This window comes from Lissotriton vulgaris, chromosome 2_2 (assembly GCF_964263255.1).
Source record: "Lissotriton vulgaris chromosome 2_2, aLisVul1.2, whole genome shotgun sequence".
NCBI classification, from domain to species: domain Eukaryota; kingdom Metazoa; phylum Chordata; class Amphibia; order Caudata; family Salamandridae; genus Lissotriton; species Lissotriton vulgaris.
The window spans coordinates 79,384,950-79,410,492 of NC_141688.1; positions in this window are offsets into that span (position 1 = coordinate 79,384,950).

The window sequence follows — 25,543 nt, forward strand, 5'->3', positions numbered from 1 at the left end:
TTTGGTTTTTTAACCAGTGATTTTATCTTTGGGCAGTGTATGGTATCAGACTGGGAGTAGAAATATAAAAAAATGTATGCGATAAAGCCTAAGTAAATTCTTAATTATACAAGACAAGCCTAACTCCATCCATAACTAAAACAGAGAAGTCTATCTTATTCTACAACTATTACAGAGGTATAGTATATAACTATCAGAAAATGTTTTCCTAATTAACTTAAAGTGAAGAACATACTTCAGTTTTTAAAATAACATCTTACCTTTCAAAAAGAAGTTTAAGTTCTCAGTTGAAATGCACTTGATATGTACTTCAGGAAGTAGTAGTCAAAATAGCTGTGTTTCTCTCTCTTTCTTTATATATATTCAGGTACATAACCAATCAAATGTCATGAAATAATAGAAGATATTGAAAGTAGCATTTTAATTTGTTTGCAATTCTAACACTTCATAAGTGTTTTTGTTAGGTAATTTACCTCAGGATATTTAGTCAGGCTTACAGCATAATTTTCTCAATGGAATTCCATCAAATTTGGGTAAATGGTAGGGACTGCTATGTAGTAGGGCCTATTCTATATTTGATGAAAGTGTCTGTAGTGGTTTTTCTGTAAATTACTTTCCCACCTTTTTTTATCGAGCGCTTACCGGTGCGCTCCCCGGTACGCGAACTGGCAGCGTTACAGGAGTCCTCCATTTTGTGTATCGGTAGAATTGAGACACAAGATGGAGGACAAACAATGTTCGGAATGGGTAGGCGGGGGCACGGTAGACACTTTGTGACCCTCTAGGTTTTCTGAGGGGGGCTTAGGACGCTGATATATGCATAAATAAAAAAATAAAAATTAGAAAATTTTGCGGTGGGGGGGGAGCGCCCGGTACGCGCACCGGTAAGGGAACCGGGGAGCGTACTTTGTTGAAAAAAAAAAAAGTTAGAAAAAGTTAAACGTTTTGAATGATCAGAGGTAGGGTAGCTCTGAAAAGAGCTATTGGGTTCTGTGACTAATTTAGGTACCTACAAGTAGGTTCCAATGCACAGTTTTGAATAAAGGACGAATATTCTATTCCCTTCATCGGAGAAGTGCACACCATCTCTTCTGTAGATGTCTTGAATGTTGTAACGCAAGTTATTGTTGTATATTAAACCCATTCCATAGTCTCTCATGTAAGCAGAAACAGATTTATTCACATGTTTCCGTGCTTTCTCAAATTGTGGAAAAATTGATTGGACCACTTTCATTTCTGTCTTTGGCAGATATTGGAATATACCAAGGCAGTTTGGGGAAAAAGTGTCATCAATTGATGAAAGGTGTTCTTTAAAAGCATTTCCAGACCAACCCCAGTCATAGTGCCCAAATCATTTCCACCACAGTGCACTATTAAGAGGTCAGGGTTTGGCAGATGCATAATTTTGTTTTATTAAAAACATATAAAATATATTTTTCATTTAAAAGAATAATACATTTTACAGCTTTTGATATTTGCTATTAAAAAACCATTGAAATTCACTGAAAAAACCATAGGTTATAGACCATATATAGTTAGGAATTAGCATTTACAAAACCTTGAAAATTCAATTAAAAAAACATAGGTTATAGACCATATATAGTTAGGGATTAGAATTTACAAAACCTTATTTTACTCACACAAAACCATTGAAATTCGCATATACAGTTAGTTGCACTAACTATATATCGCGCACCCGCAATCCACTGCTGATGATGTCACATATTACATCATTCATGACATATATATATGTAATGTAATGTAATGTATGGAGCTTATATAGCGCATGACTTACCCTGGATATATATGTATATATAAACAATTTTATTAAAATAGAAGTTTTTTAGATGTGTATGTATAGGTTAATATGTAGGTATTTAACCTCTAACACTATTTGCACTTTATTATTCAAACACATTGCACTTTAGTTTGCTTCATGTGCATAAAAATTAGGGCATTGGAGATAAGAGTAGGGACACTATGTTTTAGTTACATCTAAGGAGATTTATTTGCTTAAAAATTAGGAATCAGATAATGACCCTGATTAATTTTGCTCATTCATTGCATCAATAACAGTACAAATTGTTGGCAGCTTGATATGTAAAATAGGATATGTGGTCATGGTAGGCATATAATTAGTTTTGTCTAACATATGCTGCATTGGCATTTATGCGGATATAAATTATGATGTAATAGTTCATTATTCTGTGACCTGAGTTACATAAGGTATTATTATGTCCTCCATATTGGTTATGTCTTGCTACCATAACAATAGTCGGCAGCAATGAATGAGGGGCATTTATGCAGATAGTACAATTTATGATTATAATGTGGGGTCGGTTTTGCTTTATACTTTTTAGCAATTACTGTGTCTCTTATACTCTCCTTTCTTTTTTAATATCGTTTTTAAAAACGCTTTTTTTTAAAACATATGTTTTAGTAAGCTTTACTAATGTACCGGCTGGTGCAAGTACAACATACTACTATAATATATTGTGACGATATTAGCTCTATTTTGCTCAGCAGTATTTCCAAGCATAGTATGCTTTCTATGTTTATCAGGTATCACGTGACACTGTGGGTGGGATTAAAAAACACAGGCAAATCGCATTTCAGTATGTGATCAAGGCTGCAAGGACAGTCGAAACACGCAATGGCTACTTAATGTGACAAATAAATCTGTTTGCGTAACCTGAATGGGTCCCAGGGGGACTTGGCATGAGCCGGTGCCCCCCTAGGGTATTTTGCGCAATGGGATATCCTCATGCGCTCTGATTGGATGTTTTGGTATCTGGGAGAGGCTGCCCAGCTGCGGGGAGGGAGCGGGAGGTGCAACGTCACTCGACTCGAGTGAAGGAGTGGTGGCGTCGTGCTTTTGACTGTCAGCTGAGAGGAATTCCTATCAGCGCTTAGTTATTTACGTTGCGTTGCTGTTTTATTCGACGGCGGTGTGAATATTCGAGCCATGTCAGCGGAGGATATTGCCAGAGAAGCAATAAGAGCACTGGTGGCTGTTGGGCGCTCTGATTTATTGCGCCCAGGTGCTGTGTTGGAAAGTTCTGGTGAAGTGAAGAGTCCTCGTCGCCTAGCAGCGGAAGGGGTGGGTCGCGCTGTCGCTGCTTGCATGTCTGTAGCAGGTGGTACCACAGATACTTTGTGTGTGGAAAAAATGCCAGCTGTGCAACCACGGAGAACGCGCTCTTCGGGCAGGAGTAGCCGAGGGAAGAAATCCCAACACCCGCGTTCTGCCTCAGCTCCATGTGTTGTGAGGGGAGGTCAGCTTGTCTTTGAACCTCAAGCCAGGAAGAGGGCAGGGAGGCATGGAGGTAGAGCCAGTTTTGCGCTAGATACTAGAGTGCGTCATGTGCAGTTAAGTGAAGAGGCTCCTTTCAGTGAGAGCAGTTCAGGAGTTGACAAGACGGCATAGGCGCCAGGTGTGTCTTTTCTGCAAACGGAAGCGCCATTTTCAGGAGGAGTACCCCCAATGAGCTATTCTGTACCCAAGGTGCGCAATAGAGTCGACATTGCGCCGGAGGTTTGCTTCAGGGGTCAGAAGAATACATTAGTAGATTATTCCAATGACAGCGAAGAGGAAGATTTTGGACAGTTGGAAGTGGTTGAGTTTGAAGGCGCTATGGGTGGAGAACTGGCGCTGAATGACCAAAATATGCAGAGTGCGTATTCAGACTGTCAAGAGGTTTTGTTACCTGAGCCTAGAGGCCCCCCGCGGGCTTTGAGTGATGCAGACTTATGTTATGAGGAGCCCCATTCCTCTGGCGTTACATATGACTTTCAGGCGGTTGAGTGTGGTTTGTGGGACCAGCAAAGTGGGGGAAATCCTGGTTGGTAAGAGGGCCGGAGTGGGAGTGGGGTTGACAGCAAAGACAGTGAGAGTTTTGAGTTCTTTCCGGAATCTAGGCCTCCACTGCGTCATCCACGTGTGGAATTTGATTCTGATTTGGGTCCACAGCAAGGGCAGTGGGTTTGGGTGAACCACGCTGATATGCGCAAGAAACAATTCTCTGGTAATCCATTGGACCAGGTAAAAGGTAGGTATAGAGCGGTTCCTCGCTGGAGCGGCGGGAACTTTGCAACGGGCTCTGGTCACATTTCTGAGGTACAGAGTTCTATTCCTGTCACAGCGAAGCAAAGTGCGGCTTTGGGGGCAGGGCGTGTTACCCGAAGCGAATCTGGTGCGGAATTTGGGTCCTCGGCCGGGCGCTTTACACGGAGGCCTGTGTCTGAGGTGACAAATTATGACGTCGACATTGGTTCTGGCTCTATGCCAAGCACTAGTTTTGAGAATACTGAATTCCGAGATGTGAATGTTGGTGATTATGACGAATCTGACAAAGAAAATGGGATGTATACAAGGGCTTGGGTGTCTAAAGAGGCGGCTGCTGGTTTGGACGGCCAGGAGTCTGGGGGGAGGGGGGACGGGCATCTCACCTCTGCTAGTGTATTTCAGAGATCTGGAACGGTTCTCTCTTCGGATCGTATGAAGCATGGCGGACATCATCAGCGTGATGGTCTGAAGGAATTTCATCAGAGGGCTTTGCAGCTGCCAGTAGGTAAGGCAGACTGGTGGGCTGCGTGGACACGGCCTTTGGCAAGCGGCCCATGTGTTGGGCCTGTGGAGGGTGGAAATGGGGGGATGGCAAAAGGTCAAGATTTGGGCTCGGGGCACAGGATATGCCACAGTCAACATTGGGGTCTGGGGGTCAGAAGGAAAGGGAGGGAGGGGTGAGCCCGGTGTCATCAGTAAGTAGCTCTTTGTGTAGTGAGAATCCAAGGAGTGGTCGTACAAAATTGCCTTATATGGGGGTGGCCATGCCCTTGGGCACTCACTTATCACAGAGAACAAGGCAGAGGATTTGGAGCCACGATTATGTGGATATTTTCCGCCTTTTACATAGAGACCTGCAGGCCAGGGAGGGTTCTAGAATTGTCCCGCCGCCCAAAGGTGCCTAAAACAATTGAGAATTGGACGGCTGCCTTCATTATATATGCCAGTGTCTATTGTGAGCGTTACCCAGAGAAGGCAGTGGCACTTTTTAAATACATAGATATCATCAGAAGGGCGCATCTACAGGCGGTAGGCTATGCTTGGTTGAATTATGATGAAGAGTTTCGGGCCAGGGTGAGTCTCTTTAACCCCTTCCAGGCTCATGACGAGCTGGGCTCGTCATGCTGTAGCCTCCTCGCATGCTGATGACGAGCCCAGCTCGTCATGTAACATGGGTTTTTTAAAATATCAGCATAGGTGCAGAATTCCACTAGCGCGCATGTGGTTAATGATAAACCGTGGGGAGAGGTGGACCAAGAGTTGTGGCTCCAATGGTTGTCAGGGCACCCGTCTTCAAACACGATACATACGGCCAGTGGCTTACCAATAACTTATCGGCCCTTTCTGCAGCGTCCCGCCACAATGGGGGCGGGTGGATTGGGGAGAGGACAGTTGCCTACCACGGGAGCTTGTTGGGGTTTCAATCGAGGCTCCTGTGTGCATCAATTTTGCAAATTCAAACACGAATGTGCACAGTGTGGGGGTAGACATGCCATTTTCCAGTGCTTCCTAATCAACACCAGGGAGACAATGGGAGGGGACAGAGGGGGCGAGGTGCACTGCCACCACTTATACCAAAAGGCTCCTACCCCAATTAGGCTTCAAGCGATGATGCAGTGTCTGGAGGATTACCCGGATAACGAGGCGGCAGTAAAACTGATTTGGGGTTTTAGGTTAGGCTTTCGTATTGGGTATCAAGGTCCTAGAGTGTTGCGCTGGGCTGATAACCTCAAATCAACGAAGGAATTGCCTAATGTGGTACGGGTAAAATTGCCGAAAGAGCTAGAATTGGGTAGAATAGTGTGTCCTTTCTCACATTGTCCCCTGCCAAAGGTGATGGTCTCGCCTCTGGGAGTTATTCCAAAGAAGGCCCAAGGTGAGTTATGGCTTATTCATCATTTGTCCTGGCCGGAAAGGCAATAAGTAAATGACTTCATCTTGACTGATGACACGGCGGTGTCTTATGCTTCAGTTGATGATGCTTTACAGATGGTTCGCAGGGCTGGTACGAGAGCGCAACTGGCAAAATGTGACATTCAAGCAGCTTTTCGGTTGTTACCCATACATCCCATGGATTTTGAATTATTGGGCATGTTCTTGGACAATGCATACTATGTGGACCGTGTTTTGCCAATGGGATGTTCTATTTCATGTTCCCTATTTGAAACTTTTAGCAAATTTCTGGAATGGTGTGTTATTCGTCGGTCTGGGCATGCAGCAGTCTGCCACTACTTGGATGATTTTTTGTTTGTTGATGAGGCAGGAAGTGGGCAATGTGACAAGGTTTTGGCTTGTTTTCAAGAATTGGCAGGTGAGTTTGGAGTGCCATTGGCGGCGGACAAGACGGAAGGTCCGACATCGACATCTTCTTCTTGGGTATAGAGATCGATACTGCAGCAATGGTGGCTCGTTTTTCCCTTGGCTAACGTGCAAGAGATCAGGTCTTTTCTGCAAGAATCATTGGCAAAAAGAAGTTGCAACTACGTCAGGTCCAGAGGCATCTGGATTACCTTACTTTTGCCTGCAGAGTAGTTAGAGCAGGTAGAACCTTTTGCAGGCGCCTTGGTTTTGCAATGGCGGGGGCTTCCTTGCCTCATCATCACATAAGACTGACAAACAAAGTAAAGGAGGATTTGCCTATTTGGTTGACATTTTTGGACGACTTTAATGGAGTGTCTGTCAATTTTGCCCTGTTCCCATCATGCACTGGGACAGGAACAGACTAATTTGCATACAGCCAGGTTCTGAAACTGGGATGGTGCAGTGAGCTAAAAAACGGTGTTGGATCTAGCCTTGATCTCTTGACTGGGTGACAGCTTTCTGCTTAATTCAGAGACTCTGTCCCTCACCACCCCTTGTTGTAAATATTTTTGTCCACCCTAAGCGTGGAAGGGTATTCTCAGATGTGAGACCCTTGCTCATTGCACCATCAGGATTCAAGCAAATCGGGCCGAAGACGGCTGTAATGCCAGAAACCGGTCCCCGGGAGCTTGTTTCCTTCCCAGTGTAAGAATTGGCTTTTGTAGTTTGGTTTGCCCTGTTCCCATCATGCACTGGGACAGGAACAGACTAATTTGCATACAGCCAGGTTCTGAAACTGGGATGGTGCAGTGAGCTAAAAAACGGTGCTGGATCTAGCCTTGATCTCTTGACTGGGTGAGAGCTTTCTGCTTAATTCAGAGACTCTGTCCCTCACCACCCCTTGTTGTAAATATTTTTGTCCACCCTAAGCGTGGAAGGGTATTCTCAGATGTGAGACCCTTGCTCATTGCACCATCAGGATTCAAGCAAATCGGGCCGAAGACGGCTGTAATGCCAGAAACCGGTCCCCGGGAGCTTGTTTCCTTCCCAGTGTAAGAATTGGCTTTTGTAGTTTGGTTTGCCCTGTTCCCATCATGCACTGGGACAGGAACAGACTAATTTGCATACAGCCAGGTTCTGAAACTGGGATGGTGCAGTGAGCTAAAAAACGGTGTTGGATCTAGCCTTGATCTCTTGACTGGGTGAGAGCTTTCTGCTTAATTCAGAGACTCTGTCCCTCACCACCCCTTGTTGTAAATAATTTTGTAGATGAAGACACGGTGTGGCAGGTACAGATTTTCTCAGATGCTAAAAGGGGCCCCAAGGATTTGGGTTATTCTGGGAAGGACGTTGGTGCGCGGAACTTTGGCCAGCTCATTGGTTGGAACAGGGTCGTAGCATCGCCTTCCTAGAATTTTTCCCGCTTTTGGTTGCATTGTAAGTGTGGGGTGAAGAGTTTAAGGATCGCTGTGTATTGTTCCATATAGATAACATGGGGGTGGTAAGTCTGGTCAATGGGCAACGAGCAAAAGATGTGAAGGTTCTACACTTGTTAAGGGCGTTCATGTTGCGAATCCTTCAGTTTAATATTGTGTTTATGGCAAAACATATTCCTGGGGTGAACAACTCAATTGCCGACGCTTTATCTCGTTGCAATTGGCAGACGTTCCGGGAGTTGCCGCCCAGAGCAGACAGACACAAGACGGCGATCCCTTCGACCATTTGGGACCTGGGGGAATGAGGATTGCGGAGCTGGTTGAGCATTCTATAGCGGAATCCACGAGAAGGAGTTACCAGCAAGCGTGGTCTGACTTTTTACGCTATGGTTCGGATCGTGAGAAGGACGGTACAGCAGTGGAGAGTGAACAGTTTATGTTAGAGTTTGTATTATATTTGATGGGCAAAGGTTTGTCCCATACAACTATTTCAGGCAAGCTTGCAGGTATTTCAATTTACAGCCAGTTATTGTTAAGGAAAACGGTTCAGATAGGTTTCCTTTTGAGGAAGATGTTGAAAGGTTTTGGTAAACACAAATGGTATGCAAAACAGTTGAGGGACCCTATTACATTTGACTTGTTACGGCGGATTTTAGGAGTCCTGCCTGGTTGTTGTTATAATAAATGGGAGTTGGTAAGATTTAGGCTATGTATGGTGTGGCTTTTCTTTGGAGCGTTCCGCATTTTGGAACTACTTGGTTTAAGGAACCAAGTTGGGATCCAGACGTTGGATATTCACATCCTTGGGGAAAAAATGTTACAGATCAGGCTGAGACAGTCAAAGACAGACCAAGCAGGGAGTGGGACGTGGGTAAGATTGGGAGGGAGTGGGGTGGTGGGTTGTTGCCCCGTTGAGGAGTGGGGGTCATTTCTACAGTCCACAGTTTTCCATTCTGGAACAATGTTTTGTCATAAGAAAGGGGGTCAGTTGACTTGTTTTCAATTTTTGGCAGTATTGAGAAAAACTCTGTCATTTGTGGGGGAAAATCCAAAATGCTTTAGTACTCACTCCTTTAGAATAGGTGCAGCTACGGAAGATGCTAGGTTGGGTTGGGGGAAGGAAGACTTACAACGCATAGGGCGATGGAAATCCAACTGTTGTTACAGATATGTGAGATTGTAATGCAACTGTTGCTGTGTGTATAGTAGTAATGTTGGTTTTTGTATTGCAGGTCGAGTTTTGTATTTCCCTCGCAAAAAGAGGACTTGGATTGTTGGACATTCCATAGTTAAATGGGCATCAATTTTTGCTGAACAGCAAATTTGTGGACGAGGGTTAGGTTTGTATGGCAAAGAACATGAAGTGTTGTGGAGAGGTGTGGGGGGAATGAAATGGAAGGATTTATATCCCTTGCTATCTAAATTGGCTGCGGCTTGGGGAATACCAGACTTGTTAATAATACACCTTGGTGAAAATGATCTGGTGGACTTATCAGAACTAGCGCTCATTAAACAAATGAAACTGGATCTAGCGGTAATTAAAGCCAATTGGGTGGGAACTAGGGTGGTTTGGACTGAATTTGTTTATAGACATCAATGGAGAGGTGCCCGAGTACATGCGGCTGTCGAAAAAGCTCGCCGTAAGTTAAACAGAGCTTTAACATTTTTCTGCACAGCCATGGGCATAACTGTTCTGGCTCATGAGCATTTTTCCAGCGAAATGTTTCATTTATTCAGAAGTGATGGTGTACACCTGTCACAGATGGGGCAATCATACTACCTCATGGAACTACGTGATGCATTGGCCAACTTGTGGTGTGTGGATTTATGGTGTTCACAGAAAGAAATATGATTAAAAAAAACAAAAAAACTTTTGAGCAAAAGAGAGAGGAAATATAAACACATTGGCAACAGTGGGGGGTGTGATAAGAGGTTGGGTGGGGCAGGAAAACTCTGAGGGTTTTCCTGGGTGGCGTGTTCTTAAGGGATAGGATAATCTAGAGCGGATTCATCCTTTCTCTATGGGGGGGGGTTGGGAGGGTAGGTGGGAAGGAAAAGGAAAGATGGAAATAGTATTGGTTGGTATGAAACAAGTTATGGATTGTTGGCAAATAATACAGCATTGGGAAATGGAGATGTATACAATTGGGAAAAATGTTTTGAGGAAAATTGTACAAGGTGTTTGTTGAATAAAGATAATGTTGTGGAGTCTGTCTTTGGCTGTCCTAATAATAAAAGTGACCTTTTATGCTATTTAGCAGAGTCGTGTGAGAGTCCTTATTTGCGCGATGGGTCCCAGGGGGACTTGGCATGAGCCGGTGTCCCTCTGGGGTATTTTGCGCGATGGGATATCCTCATGCGCTCTGATTGGATGTTTGGGTATCTGGGAAGGGCTGTCCAGGCGCGGGGAGGGAGCGGGAGGTGCGACGTCACTCGACTCGAGTGAAGGAGCGGTGGCGTCGTGTTTTTGACCCACCCACCCACCCTGGCTTTGAAGGAGGTCGGGAAGGGTGTTTTTTGTTATATGTTATTGATGTATTCTTGTCCTGCTTATAGACACCAAAGAGAAAAGATGTCACTTTAGGGCACTGTTGACAGTCTCCTTTTGTTATGTGTTGTTGGCGTGTTCTTAAGGGATAGGATAATCTAGAGCGGATTCATCCTTTTTCTATGGGGGGGGGGTTGGGAGGGTAGGTGGGAAGGAAAAGGAAAGATGGAAATAATATTGGTTGGTATGAAACAAGTTATGGATTGTTGGCAAATAATAAAGCATTGGGGAATGGAGATGTATACAATTGAGAAAAAGGTTTTGGGGAAAATTGTACAAGGTGTTTGTTGAATAAAGATAATGTTGTGGAGTCTGTCTTTGGTTGTCCTAATAATAAAAGTGACCTTTTATGCTATTTAGCAGAGTCGTGTGAGAGTCCTTATTTGCACGAGTGGAGTTCGTGCCTTTCTTCATCGCCATATTGTCACACAATGCCCGAAAGCTGATTCCGAGGGCACACGCAGCTTGCCTGCCATCTGGCTTAATCATTTACGACATTGTTCCCTTGTTTCTGGGATCACATTAGGTCCCGACGCGTTTCAAGGCATTCAGCCTCTTACTCATGGGCTTTGTTTGAAAAAAGGCAAGACAAGCTCTCTCAATTGCACTTCCGGCATTTTAATGGTTCCTCATTTGCCCCCAAGCATCATGGAATTCCTAGTCCATTAAGAGAGCAATAATTATCCCTGAGTGGGTGTCTTGCGATTTTATGCATAAAACATATTTACAATCCTTTTAGTAAGGACTTGGGGAGCAAATATTTCACTTGCTCCCCAAGCAAGAAATACTTGCTTGCAGTGCAGTGAGCCATGGTGAAATACTTGCTCCCCAAGTCCTGGACCTTACTAAATGGATTGTAAATATGTTTTATGCATAAAATCGCAAGAAACCCACTCAGGGATAATTAGTGCTCTCTTAATGGACTACGAATTCCATGATGCTTGGGGGCAAATGAAATGAGGATACATTAAAATGCCGGAAGTGCAATTGAGAGAGCTCGTCTTGCCTTTTTTCAAACAAAGCCCATTCAAGGTATGGTTCAGAATGGGTGTCATTTTATTTTTCTGGCTTCTCTCTTAGCATTGGTCCAAATGTTTCTGTTTCGCTGGCGTAAATGGCTGTATAAAATTCTCTGACACAGGTTCAATCTGAAATATATATGAATTCCAAGGAACCCCTCGGTGGGGAAAGTAGCACCACCATTGTGTTTGCGTGTGGTTTTTTTTAACCAATGTTTGGAGAGTTTTAAAATGACTGTTAAGACACTTCTCAGCACTATGCCTCTAAACAAAAGTAACATTTAAAAAACAAACACTGAAAAAAACAACTCAGGTCTTAGTTGACAGGTGACTCGTTTTGAATACAAACAGTGCCCCGGGAATTGGCAGAGGCAGGTAGATATGCAGTGCGTGGGAGGAGACCTCCCCGGGCAGAGCGTCACCAGGATCACAGCGCATAAAAGCGCAGAGCCAAGAATTCGTCACCCAGCACCTCCCAGCCAGGCCTCAGCTCCTCAGAGAAGAGTGAGCGGGAGGGAGAGCAGGCGCGCAGGTCGCTGTGTCACCTGCCCTCCGTTGATGACGGCCCCTGGCCAGTTGCCATGAGGACAGTGACTTTATTACAGGCTCTCATAAGCTGTAGAATGGCGTGCAGGAAATATACGCACCAAAGGCTCATTGTTCTAGGTTATTAGGTAGTGTATAATCCATTTATTAGTCTAGCTCGGCCAGAAGAAGGTAAGAAGAGCAAGAAGAGAAAGGGAATTCAGATGAAGGGGAAAATGTATCCATACTTTGGGCCTCATTTGCATCACAAAAGTGAAGGAAACGCAACACAAAATGTATTGTTGAGATTTACGTTCTAATGAAAATCCTGATTTGCCTTTGAAAGTTGCTCACAGTAACGCAAGTTAGTTCTGTGCTCTACTTTGCATCAATAGGGCGCACCATGTAACCACCCATAGGTTTTGATTCAAATCTACTAAGATTGGTCGACAGGGATTTGCACCAAAAACATATGCCTCCTCGAGGCAACCATAAGGATTGAGAAACATTTCCTTTTCTCAAAGCTTTCAAAATGTTCCATGTGCGTTACACTGTACAGCACACATACAAAGTGGAGAAAGTATTAAAGCATGGGTTTGGTACAAAACCTATTCCTGGTACATGGCAGCCAGACTGTGTGCAAGTGCTGGAAGATAGAAACACTGGGGCATATTTGCAAGAACGGACGCATCAGTACCTTCCGCAAATGCCCTTACAACACCATGGAGGCTCTGTATCTCACAATACAGTTCTCCATCGCACGAGGATTCACAGATCCGTCAGAAATTCAGTGGCATCTTATGGTGCTAAAGAGGTGCATTGCTGGAGTTGGTCGTATGACTGACGCAACTCCAGCAATGTTCACCCTGCCAAGGAACGGCAACAATACTTCATCTTCTTTCCTTCCCCAAGCTGCACCCGCGTCCATGCAACCATAATTCCATCTTTTTTTTGTTGCAGGCCAAACGTGAATCACCCGTATGAAGTGACTGAACATGTTAGAGTATGAATGATCCTTGTTAGATGTGAGTGCCTGTTGAGCCCCCTGTCTTACCCTCCGGAGTGAGTGGAACACTGTATTTTTCTATGAATTTACTTCCCCCCATGAAATGATGAACAGTACTGATGATTTTATGAATTTGTGAATCTGCTATTTCCTGATTATTTTGTAAATATGACTAATCGTACCAAAACAAACAAAATAAAAAACATATATGTTTTATAAAGAATAATTAGACTGCGGTCCATCTGTTTTTCTTGGTCCTGGGTATTCATTGGATATTGCTCCCCCCTAACCAGAACTGGATCCCACTTGGGACCATTGATTATCTTCCTTGGCAGGGTGATCTTTTCTATTTGCGTATGTGTTTTCCCCTTCGTTCCTGCCTATATCATTTATTTGCCCTGGGGAATCCCCTACTATTTCATAATGCAACTCCAGCAATGTGTCAGAACACAGAGGAAGGCCCATGTTACGCCTGATTTGAGAAGACTAAGGGATTTTAACCCAGTCAAGTTGTAGAGTGAGGCAGTGAAAAGTTGTAAATTTCACTCTAGCAGTTCAACATGGCTTTTGGAGTGGGAACGCCTACCCTGCATACATTATACCTGGCACAGGTATAATGTGACGCAGTCCACTGCAAACTAACACATTGGGCCCAATGTGTCATTTGTAAATATATAGCAGTGTAGAGCACTGATTGTGCTGTCACTGCGTAAAAAGAAAAATGACACTGTGGTGACATTAGCTCCTTGCTGATATGCCCCACAGTGACATAACTTTGTAAACATGGCACTTTTATTGCCTTGCCTATTAGTACAATGCAACACAGCAACTTTGGGAGCTGCACAGCACCAGAAATTCATAAATCTACCCTTAAGTTTTTCCCTGAGCCTGTGCATTGAATGGAAAGATGAAGGTCACTGTGGTTGGAATTCCAGTTCACCAGTTGCAAATATTGTAATATGTATATACGCAAAGCACACTATCACCCGCATGGGTATCCTTGCGCTGAGGTGATGTGTGTGACTAGCCCTACTCATAGTAGGTTAATTAATTGAAAAGCCAGGAGTGGGATGCCGAATAGTTTTTACTGGATCAAGTTGTCAGCATTTGGGATTTTACATATCTAAGGAACTCTTCTGCGGAAAATGTGATATATATTACATCGAACGCGCTCTAAAAGTTTCTTTTGGCATTTTCATTTAACTAAAATAATTTTACTAATTTCCACCAAACAGCCATAGTCCAGCACTAAAAACCCCAAATGCCTCAACAGCAGAAGGCAATAGAAACAATTTATAAATGGCTAACTGTTTTGGCAACAAGGCTCGAAGGGTATGGCAAGCTTTTCTTTTGATAGCACAAAAGTGGTTTCGTGTTGGAGAATGGCTGGTTACAAAGATAAGCAAAGTTATTTAAATTTGATTTAGCCTTCGCTTAACTTGTAATAAAATCAGTGCGAATGCCCAAAGCTCTGCACTGAAACCTGTAGATGGTGCTTTTAAATGTTGGTTCACTGAATACCAACTTTACACAGTATTGAATCAACCTCATGGCTCTTCCATCAACTAGTACCAACACTCTCTGCCCCTTTAACTTATTAGTGTAGGTTTCTGCTTTTTCCTTTGCAACAGCTTTTTTCACTTCTTTCCCTATTATGTGCTTTTCCCTCTCTTGCTCGCAGTCAATGTTTGATGAGGAAAAATAAGTGCTGATCCCCAATAAAGAGTGCCGGTGGCCCCCAACAGATGAGTGTACCCATCAGCCCACCCGCAGGCGGAACCTCATCATCTGGGTGTTTTGAAGATGAAAACTGGTATCCACTAGATCCTTTCTTGGAGTCTTCTCAAAGGATACTAGTACACGGATCCACCAGTGAGACAGACAGCCGACAGGGAATAGTAAAGGGCTGAGGGAAAGAAAGAGTTGCAGTGCTCAAAAAGTGTGAAGATAAAAATGCCTGTTATGATGACAAAGAACGACTTTATTAAGGGTGACCATCATAGCGGCATGATTAAAAGCAGAGTGATGATAGTGTAGAAAGAATTTTACTATCAATTGTAGATGTTAACTGGTCAACATGTTTCATCCTCAACAGGATTTCATCAGGACCAAAAGAAAACACTACTGCAACAGTGGTTCGACAGATCCCACTCGTGAAAGAACAAAGTAGACCTACCGGAAAGGAGAAAAATGATTTTCTTTGTGGTAGTCTTATTTATATGTGACAGAATACTCTCCCATATATTATATGGAGAAGGCCCCACCTCGCCGGGCACTCGCTCAGGTCAGAAAGAGGCCACGCTCTGTCCGTCGTTGCCTCGAAGCTCTCGTCTGAGCCGAGGGGCAGTAGTGTTTTCTTTTGGTCCTGATGAAATCCTGTTGAGGATGAATCAATAATGATTTTATATAGTCACTATGCACTTATCAACATTGTTCAGTTTTATTATTTTGGTTATGGTTATCACTATTTTTTAACGACAGTATGTACCTCTGGTCTTAATGCTTTCATGAAATGATTTATAAATGAGGAAAGAAACTTGACAAGAATCGCATATTCTAAACTTGAATAGATAATAACAGACCACGAACCCACACGGCTGGGCCGGCAGAGACAAAGTACATTAGAACAGGTGTTTACTATAAAACATGAGGTTTAGGTTTCAGTAGCAATACTGAGCCCTGGTAGGGGAAAGATTGGCATATTTTGCACAGGTTCTTTGCTTCTAATTGCACATTTTGCGATATTTGCACATATTTTAAATGAGCTATCTACAATGTATAGTCATGCACTTGCACTTTATTCTATTCATTCCCCGTATGCCCTCATGTTTTTTAATCATAGTCAAACTTGTGGTTTTAACATGTATTTTACAGTTATTTGTTGTTGCCATGATTAATCTATTTATATCAGTATCCAGTTGTATGTATTCATGATGTGGGTTCTGGTCGTGGTATTTTACCAATATTCAATGCGTTCTATGTAAAAAGTAATGCTATCATTCAATATCGGAAAGTATTTCTTCCATGTCCACACTAAGGTAATTCACAGGTGAAACTTATTGTTTATCGTCACTAGCCCTTTAAAAGGGCTGTCCAATGATCAAAACGTTGTCATGTGAACAAGACTCCGTTGAACCGAAACGTCTTTGACTGCACCTCTGTAATAAAGGAAACAGAAGCCTACCTGGTCCGCGTCCGAGTTTCCTTTTGCTGGCTGGCGAAATCATTTGCAGCGCAATTTGAAAGCGGGATACGTAATATATATATATAAATATATATATATATATATATATATATATATATATATATATATACTAATATAATAAAGATAGAGCCCAAACCTTTGAGGCAGGTAATCTCAGGAACCACAGCACCAATCACAACACCCAATACAGCGTTGGAAAGGGCAGTTGCAGCAAAAGGACATAGGCTATGCAGACGCCCACCATATACATTTAATAGGTAAAAGAACTGTGCCAGCAAAGTAGTCCCTTGTGGGCGTGTCTGCGTTGTGCTGTGGGCGTGTGCTGGGGGCATGACAAACGCTGGGGGTGTGTGGTACGTTCCGCCCTTCATGCCATGTCTCATATCGTTTGCTGTGGGCGTGTGCTGGGGGCGTGGGCGTGTGCGGGGCACTGGATTACGGAAAAAAAAGCGAGCGTTGTGCCCAATATTTCATTCTTTTTTCTTCCCAGGTTCTGTACATTCCAGCTCCGGGTGTCCTTGCCCCGTGCTCTCAGTGGCGTGCACCTACTTTACTGTATGGAAGTCAGGCATTGCGCTATTCCCAAGGGCCGGAAGGAGCGCAAACAGGGGCCATTGTGCAGGAAATGTAATCTCGCCTTAACTTCCGGTGACGCCTGAAGCGCACACTGGAGATTCTCCACTTCTGTTGCGCACAGGCCTTGCGCCACACACATCCGGACACAAGGCCCGCCTCTACGGAAAAAGCAAGAAAGGGATTATCCCTCCGCCGTGATGATATTCTGCAAACCAACATCCCGCATACCATAACTCCGCAATTTTTATAACGCAGGACTATTACTCCACAAAGACATAATTTCTAAAACTTTTACAATGCATAGGACTTTATCACGCATTATTTATTATTATTATTATTATTTATGGGCTTGTAACGCGCCGGCATCACACCCGAAGGTGTATCTCCGCGCGGTGCTGTGAAGAAACAGGTCGGGCAGCGCTCCAACTAGAATAGAGTTGTCTATAGGCATTTCCTGAAAGCTAGATGACTCGGGCACTCTCTGAGGGAAAGGGGAAGACTGTTCCACAGACGCGGGCCCATAATGGAAAGGGCGCGACCTCCCTGTCTAGTCTTGTTATGTCTAGGAACCTGAAGTAATAGCTGATTGCTGGACCTAAGATTGCGGGAAGGGCGGTGGTATACAAATTTCTCGGCCAGATAGTGTGGACCGAGGTTGTGGAGACTCTTGTGCACCACACAGCAAATCTTGAATTCCACCCGTTTCCGGATGGGAAGCCAGTGGAGGGCCTTGAGGAGGAGCAAGGATGGAGTTCTAGGGGGGGCATTGGTCACCAGGCGGGCCGCAGTGTTCTGAACCACCTGAAGTTTATTAAGCACTCCTTCATTGGCTGCTAAGAATAGGCCATTGCAATAGTCCAGGCGGCTCAAAACAAGAGCCTGGACCAAGGTCTTTCTTGTATTGTCTGGTAGAAGGGGGAACACCTTCCGAAGGAGGCTAATGATGTGGAAGCAGGATCCCGCCGTGGTGCTGGCATGATGGGCAAGGGTGAGGTCATGATCTAGACGGACCCCCAGGTTTTTCACCACCTGTTTCGGGGAAGGGGCCTGACCCAGACTGGAGGGCCACCAGTCAGGGGTCCACAGGATTTTTGCCTCTCCGAATAGCATGACCTCAGACTTTCCCACATTACACTGGAGAAAGTTCTTGGCCATCCAGCTGGCGATCGCAGTCATGCCGTTGGAGAAAGCTTGTCTTATCTCCGGGGTAAAGTTTTTAAAAGTGAACAGCAGCTGCGTGTCGTCAGCGTAAGAGATGGGCATAAACCCGAAAGACCTCATAATGTTAGCCAAAGAGGAGACATATACGTTAAACAACGTAGGGCTGAGACAGGAGCCCTGCAGGACTCCTCTGGTGATGCTGGCCGAGGGGGAGCTGAAGGAGCCCATATTCACCTTCTGGGTACGCTCGGAGAGAAAGCTCGTGAACCACGCCAAGGCAGATCTATCAATACCAATCTCCTTTAATCTGGTAAGGAGGATGGCGTGGGATATGGTGTCGAATGCTGCGGACAAGTCCAGCAGCACCAACACCACTGACATCCCTCTGTCCAGGGACAAGCGTATAGCATCCGTGACGGAAAGAAGAGCCGTCTCGGTGCTATATCTAGGCCTGAACCCCGACTGAGAGTGGTCCAGACTGCCGGTCTGCTCAATGAAGCTGGAAAGGTGGTGATTCACATGCTTCTCCATCAATTTGCTGATGAACGGCAAGAGGGAGATTGGCCTCAGATTAGTCATATCTGACCAGGGGATGGAGGTGTTTTTCCTGATAGGCTTGACCATGGCCTCTTTCCACTCCCGGGGGACCAGTCCCTCGGAGAGGGAGCGATTGATCACCGTCTGAATGGAGGGACTGAGGACACTCCCAATGAGGTGCATGACACGGGCAGGTACAGGGTCCACTGGGCTGCCTGATTTAATAGTCCCAATCAGGGAGTTGACTTGGTCCAAGCTAATCTCGGGGATAGAGAACAGCGCAGCGGAAACAGCGCCGACTATTCCGGGCTGGAGGCTGGAAGAGTGGACCATTTCCTCAATAGGTGGGCTTGCTTGGGAAATGTTTCGATAAATAGAATCAATTTTATCGGCAAAAAACCCAGCAGTATCCTCACACAGTTTTTGGGTCAGCATTTCTGGACTGTCACAGGCGACGGGCTTGGTGAATGTGCAGAGAACCTGGTACAGTAGTTTAGAGTCATTGCCAGCCTCAGACAGTTGGGAGACAGTTGGGAGACGCATGCCATTACAACGCAAATGCATGTGTGGTAAAGTCATATACATTGTAAAAGTACATTATTAAAACATCAAATATATGTTTGTATATATGTGTATATATATATACGTATATATATATATACATATATATACATATATATATATATATACACATTGTTTTGATTTAATTAAAACATTTATTCTTTTAAATTGCATTATTTATATTATTTTTATTTATTATTTTATTACCCTTTACACCCTAAAAAAGGAATCCCAGCCTGCTCCCTTTAAATACCCCTGTACCCCATAATCATAACCCACCTTTACTCCTTAAAATACCCCAACACCCTTAAACACTAACCCATCTTAACCCTATAAATATAACCTGTACCCCAAAACCCAAACCTATTCCTAAACCCTAAAAATACCCCTGTACCCCAAATACCCAAACCTAGCCCTGAACCCTATAAATACCCCTGTACCTCAAAACCCAAAACTACCCCTGAACCCTAAAAATACCCCTGTACCCCAAAACCCAAACCTAGCCCTGAACCCTAAAAATACCCCTGTACCCCAAAACCCAAACCTACCCCTGAACCCTAAAATACCCCTGTACCTCAAAACCTAAACCTAACCCTGAACCCTTAAAATACCCCTGCACCCCAAAACCCAAACCTACCCCTGAACCCTAACAATACCCCTTTACCCCAAAACCTAAACCTCGCCATGAACCCTAAAAATAACCCTGTACCCCAAAACCCAAACCTACCCCTGAACCCTAAAATACCCCTGTACCACAAAACCCAAACCTACCATGAACCCTAAAAATACCCCTGTACCCCAAAACCCAAACCTAGCCCTGAACCCTTAAAATGCCCCTGTACCCCAAAACCCAAACCTACCCCTGAACCCTAAAAATACCCCTATATCCCAAAACCCAAACCTAACCCTGAACCCTAAAAATACCCCTGTACCCCCAAACCCATACCTATCCCTAAACCCTAAAACTACCCCTGTATAAGTATGGGCGAATTTTGCAAATCAGTGGTTCGCGAATTCACCCGAAATCGCAAAAAAAATCTGCGAATTCACAGATTTCCCCGCAAAATCGCGGATGTTTTTGCAATTTTGCACGATACTTAACTGGAGTACTTTCTACTGGCTAATTAGTAAGTGCTACCTCGTTGGGTAAATGTATAGTACTTTTCCTGCACTACAGCTGCGTAGGGCCAGAAGAGTTGCCTCCAGTGACCATGTGTGTGTAACTATGCCATCGCGCTAAAGGGCGCCGGGGTCCCTTGAGTGAGCTGTCCATCATAGTGGCTAAAGGGCAGGAAGAAGGTGCACACCACTAGTGTGTGTGGGGGGGCAAACGGGTCGGGCTTCTATGCGAGTTCACATGCCTCTTGTGTGTATAAAAGAACAGGCACCGATCAGAGTAGCAGACAAGGAGAAAGAAGCTCCTGGTCACAGGAACTGCCCAGCCTTGACAAAACGCAAATTATTTGGGGGCTAATTAACTTTGCCATTGCGCCGAAGGGTGCCGGGGTCCCTCGAGTGAGCTGTCCATCATAGTGGCTAAAGGGCAGGAAGACGGTGCACACCGCTAGTGTACGTGGGGAAGGCAAACGGGGGGGGGGGCTTTTATGCGAGTTCACATGCCTCTTCTGTGTATAAAAGGACAGGCACCGATCAGAGCAGCAGATGGGGAGAAAGAAGGTTGTGGTCACAGGAACTGCACGGGTATAGAGCTCGTTAAAGTCAAGGATGCAAAGGCCTCCATCAAGCATCATAGCTAATTTTGGACGGTAGGTATGGGGAGAACACACACCTGCCCAGCCTCAACAAAGCGCACATTTTTTTTGGGCTGATTAACTTTGCCATCGCGCTGAAGGGCGCCGGGGTCCCTCGAGTGAGCTGTCCATCATAGTGGCTAAAGGGCGGGAAGACGGTGCACACCACTAGTGTGTGAGGAGGGGCAGACGGGGGGCTTCTATACGAGTTCACATGCCTCTTCTGTGTATAATAGGACAGGCACCGATCAGAGCAGCAGACGGGGCGAAAGAAGCTTGTGGTCACAGGAACCGCACGGGGATAGAGCTCGTGAAAGTCAAGGATGCAAAGGCCTCCATCAATCATCATAGCTAATTCTCGACAGTAGATACGGGGAGAACACACACCTGCCCAGCCTCGACAAAGCATACATTTGTTTTGGACTGATTAACTTTGCCATCACGCTGAAGGGCGCTGGGGTCCCTCGAGTGAGCTGTCCATCATAGTGGCTAAAGGGTGGGAAGGCGGTGCACACTGCTAATATGTGTGTGGGGGGGCAAACGGGGGGGCTTCTATGCGAGTTCACATGCCTCTTCTGTGTATAAAAGGACAGGCACCGATCAGACCAGCAGATGGGGAGAAAAAAGCTTGTGGTCACAGGAACTGCACGGGGATAGAGCTTGTGGAAGTCAAGGATGCAAAGGCCTCCATCAAGCATCATAGCTAATTTGCGACGGTATATACGGGGAGAACACACACCTGCCCAGCCTCGACAAAGCGCACATTTATTTTGGGCTGATTAACTTTGCCATCGCGCTGAAGGGCGCCGGGGTCCCTCGAGTGAGCTGTTCATTATAGTGACTAAAGGGTGGGAAAACGGTGCACACCGCTAGTGTGTAGGGGGTGCAAACGGGGGGGCTTCTATGGGAGTTCACATGCCTCTTCAGTGTATAAAAGGACAGGCAGCGATCAGAGCAGCAGATGGGGAGAAAGAAGCTTGTGGTCACAGGAACTGCACGGGGATAGAGCTCGTGAAAGTCAAGGATGCAAAGGCCTCCATCAAGCATCATAGCTAATTTTCGACTGTAGATATGGGGAGAACACACACCTTCCCAGCCTCGACAAAGTGCACATTTATTTTGGGCTGATTAACTTTGCCATCGCGCTGAAGGGGGCCGGGGTCCCTCGAGTGAGCTGTCCATCATAGTGGCTATAGGGCGGGAAGACGGTGCACACCGCTAGTGTGTGTGGGGGCAAACGGGGGGGGCTTCTATGCAAGTTAACATGCCTCTTATGTGTATAAAAGGACAGGCAGCGATCAGAGCAGCAGATGGGGAGAAAGAAGCTTGTGGTCACAAGAACTGCACGGGGATAGAGCTTGTGAAAGTCAAGAATGCAAAGGCCTCCATCAAGCATCATAGCTAATTTTCGACGGTAGATATGGGGAGAGCACACACCTCCCCAGCCTCGACAAAATGCACATTTTTTTTGGTGCTGATTAAGGAGTTACTGAATTTGACCTTCAATTCAGGCACCTGTTTTATCTATATCTGTAAGTGATTCCTGCAGGAGGCTCGTTGTCTACTTGCAACTATTCTCTGACCTGCTTCGAGGGTCAGAGCAGGGTCAGAGAATAGTTGCAAGTAGGCAAGGAGGCGCCGCTCAGGAAGCACTTACAGGGTTACAGCAGGTGCCAAAGTTGAACTTAATTTCTTTGTAACCATTTTGTAAATGGTTACAAAGAAATTAGCTTCAACGTGTGCACCTGCTGTAACCCTGTAAGTGCTTCCCGAGCAAAATTCATCCCGCTCGCGGATTAGTGGATTTTGCAGTGATTTTGCACGATTCGCGGATCGCAAAATCACGGAAAATCCGCAAATTCCGCGAGCGGAACGAATTTTCCGCCCATACTCACCCCTGTACCCCATAACTCAAAACTATATCTGAAACCTTAAAATACCCAAACACCCCAAAACATATACCTCAATACCCCAAAACATATACCCTTATACCCATACTTACCTTATCCAAACATTTAAAAAAACCTGCTTTTACCATTCATGCATTTACAACGAATTTCGTTGTAAATGTATGCATGGTAAAAGCATATAAAATGTAATGCCATGCGTTATAATGGCATTGCGGAGTCATGGTACTTTCCTAATGAAACTATGCGGAGTGATGGTATGCGGAAATAAAGTTGCGGAATAATGGGTGTTTACCCTCCCCCGGTAAGTACATTGGTGGCACGGCGGCCCACATCTCCAGCAACATACTCATATTTTTTCACAACCCATTTGAAAAATGCACAGGTCTCTCTCATTGATGGCCAGCACCGACATACACTTTTAGACACACCACCCGCCACAAGTTCTAGAATTGCGAACTTTAGAGCTGTGGAGCTACGTTCGAATCTCGGCATCAGCTCAACATCCTGTGATTCCAGGCAAATCGCTTTGTCTCCCCGTGCCTACCACAAATGAATGGGATGTATGTCGTTACTATGCATGCTTTTACAACGCATCCCTTTACCACGCAACTTTTACAATGCAAGTCGTTACAACGACTTGCGTTGGGGGGCACTGGATAGTCAATAGTTTAGTTTACTATTCCAACTCCAGTCCCCGTGGATAGTAGGGAAGGTTTTGGATAGTAAATTAAACCATTCCCTATCCTACAGCGCTACCCAGCGCAAGTCGTTGTAACAACTTGCATTGTAAAAGTTGCGTGGCAAAGGTAGTGCGTGGTGAAAGTTGCGTTGTAAAGGCTGTTCCCCAAATGAATATGTTCTTCTGTAATGTAAATTGTGCTCATGCCATGTTGTCGAGTTTGCGCTATATAATATTGCAAGGAAAAATAAAGTAGGGAAACTCGAGTTCACACACTACTGATCGCGCACTCTTAAGTGCATCAGCAGTGCACTGTGAATCGGAGCGTTTCACAGGCCCGCCACAGATAAGAAATGCTATCAAAACAAAATCCTACAAAGCAATATACTACTGGCCGGCAGCAATTCATACCCGGACAACGTCGGGACGGGCTGCTAGCATATATATAGATATATATATATATGCGGTACTAATTCTTTGCATGGAGGGTAGATGCATGTGTTATCTAGCGCATTCTATCCACTACAAGATGGTGTATATATTTGACTTAGGGCTAGTCCTTTACCTATGTCTGTAATCACTAAGGAGCTTTAAAATTGAGTCATGTGCTTAGTGCCATTGACACTGACGAAGGCTGACACCGAAACACGTTTGTTGTTGATCTTTCATTAAAAGACCGCTGTGATTTTCATCACCCCCAGAGTGCTGTTGTTCCTTTTGAGGGAAGGGACTTTGAGCATTATGTTTAGTGGGCGTCCACAGCCCGTCCACTGCACCTACTCCTGAGTGCTCGAGTATACTTCTGTGGAAAACGAGCGATTGAACCTTTCATCTCGAGCTCCGCCGCAAGCTGCAAGCTGTTTGGGCACGTATTCATTCGCAAGGCATCAACAAAAAAGAAAAAGATTGCCGAACGAAGGACGCCGACTACGCTTTGTTATCTGTCATCGCGTCTCAGCCGGTAAGCCCGTCACCCGTATTTCCGGGTAGTTAAGACACCAACATTAGCGGCAGAGCGTTGCGGAGGGTGGTGTTTCTAGCGGTCTCTCGACCGGACCTGGTCAGAGCATATGAAAAGTCTGCAATTTGAAAAACACGCACATGAGTATGTTCTGTGAAACGGAACGCCGCGCTGCAGCTAAAGACATGTTTAAGAGCCACAATACACAGAAAACAGCTACACAAACACCCGCGGTGACGGGTAATGACAAACTGTGTGAAAATATGGCGAAATTGGAGAGATTATACGAACGTGAGGTTCGTAAGTGGTGGGAAGCCACAAGTCTGACCAGTTATATTGAGGAGGGATATGTACCGAGAGGCCTAAGAGTTTACACTGTCCCCTCCTATGAGCATCCGGACCCCCATTACTCACAGACTGGCAGGAACACACAGCACAGTACTGAGAGGGCACGCTGTAAATTCTGGTAAAATACGCCTGGAGCGACAGGGAGAAGGCCCTGGCTAACATAAAAACCTTAGAAGAAGAAATTGACAAAGAAGAAGACCCGGTGAAAGTGCAGGATCTGAAAGGATCAATGAAAGCGCGCTTGACTAAATATGAGCAAAAAATATAGACACGTAAGCAAGAGAAATACGAACGTGACGATTACCGTCAGGGGCGTGTACTGACTTTTGTTAAAAAATATGACGCCCCTAGAAAGGCTCTCAGTCAAGGTGCACAGAGCACACAAGCAGCAGCAAACACCAGCGCACCAACATCAGAATCTGACGCAACTGCCAATGAGTCGAGTGATGACCAAGTAGACCCTCTGAGTGATCAAAGAGGTATAGCTGTCCCTTTTCATGCAGAATTCAAACTGATAAGGCAAACTTGGCTCAGAGGCGGGAGAACAAGCCCCCAGAGGTAGGAAAAGGAGAACAAGGAGATCAGGGGGCGGTGGCAAAAGGACGAGGAAAAGGCAAGAGAGTAACCTTGAACTGGAACAGTCGCAACAGAAAGAAGAACTAATGGTTACTGAAGACAGCAGGCCTGCTGCCTTAACTGTTGTGAACCTCACAGACAAACACTTAACGGACACTGAACGTGAACTTTTGGAACTGGGCTTAACATTCTGCCCTAGTAACAATATGGAGTATACTCAAACAAAAATTGATCTCTTCCGATTTATGAGGAAATTGAAACTTTATAAATACTTTAAACTGAGACCGCACACAAAAGATACGTCCAAGCAGGGGACTAGATTGACAGCTACAGATGCTTTGAGTGGCAGGGATCTGCTAGGATTGGAAGCTATGGAT